This window comes from Protobothrops mucrosquamatus, unplaced genomic scaffold (assembly GCF_001527695.2).
Source record: "Protobothrops mucrosquamatus isolate PMUCROS unplaced genomic scaffold, P.Mucros_1.0 scaffold1600, whole genome shotgun sequence".
Lineage (NCBI taxonomy): Eukaryota > Metazoa > Chordata > Lepidosauria > Squamata > Viperidae > Protobothrops > Protobothrops mucrosquamatus.
Genome location: NW_015387763.1, coordinates 243,393 through 244,694, shown reverse-complemented (window position 1 = coordinate 244,694; position 1,302 = coordinate 243,393).

The window sequence follows — 1,302 nt, the reverse complement described above, 5'->3', positions numbered from 1 at the left end:
GACTGTTGAGAAAAGGTGTGAAAAGCCAAGATAGCAGCAGCTAATTCTGAGCATTGTGGTGAGGACTGTATTGCAGTGTAGGACACTTTTTAGGTAACATCATGAGGATCCTTGTAAGCAATTGCACCTCTCGTTCTCCCTCCAGCTCCTACTCCTAAAGACAGTAGGGGCTTATGGCAAGGAAGAAGAAGAAAGCAGAAGATGAACAGAAAAGGAAAAAGTTATTAAACAAGCAAGTCAAAGATCTTTAGGCAGGTGATATGAAATACAGCCTATACATTGAAGAGATAAGTTATCCTGAAAATAAAATTGAAAATTAGATTTTGGAATAGAAAAAACAATATTAATTAAATCAGTTCCATTTTGATGGCAAGCTTGTGTGCGTCCTAAGGTTATCATTTCAGCAACCACCTGGATAAAAAATAAAACATTTTGGGATGGGGTGTGGGGTAAATAAAGTCATTCAATACAATATATTTTTTGTACTTTATCACAGCTAAAACTCCTGTAGGTAATTTAGTAGGAGGAAAAACAAAAGTGTTAACTGACAATGTTTATGTGGAATTCTGTCCACAAATTGAGTATTCAAGATGTCATTAATTTGTTCCACTGTGGCAAGTGCTCCAGATGGAACTACAATAAAATTTTCAGGTTGCTTTTGTTTGGTCACTAAATCAATTTTGGGTAGGCTCAAATGAGGAAAAGTTGGGGTAAAATAAGAAGAATGCAACTGTAGTTTTTCTGGGGCAACTTGCATTCCATAAAGACTTAAATCATGTTGTATTCCTGAAAGCCAATTAGATTGTGTCTTTGGTGTTCCAATTAGAATATCACCCATATAATCCAATGGGTGACATTTGTGCTACGCAGCAAGAGTGGATATCAAATTTCCCTCTGTTCCACCCTGCTCAAGTAAGCAGAGAAAAAAAATTTCAAACGAACAGCTCAGCTTCCCTCTTCCCCCCCCCCGTCTCTCCTGTGCTTGTAAAGCAACACAGCCAGCCGAAAGAGAGGGGGGGGAAACTCATACAACAATAAAATTTACAGTTCATTATTTCTTTCACAGCCTGGGAGAGAGTGGGTGGGGGGTAGGGCTTGAGGGTTAACACACACACTTAGGTCTCAGCAAATTAACTCATTCATTTTCATTCTAACTGCTTGCATAAATAATTCCACATACAAATATTTCATTCCATACATTCTCCAGGCAAACCACACACTTTTAAATAAATAAGGCCTTTTTATTTTGTTGTTATCAGAGAGGGTTAGACCCTTTTCCAAGTCTTGGAAGTAACACAGAAC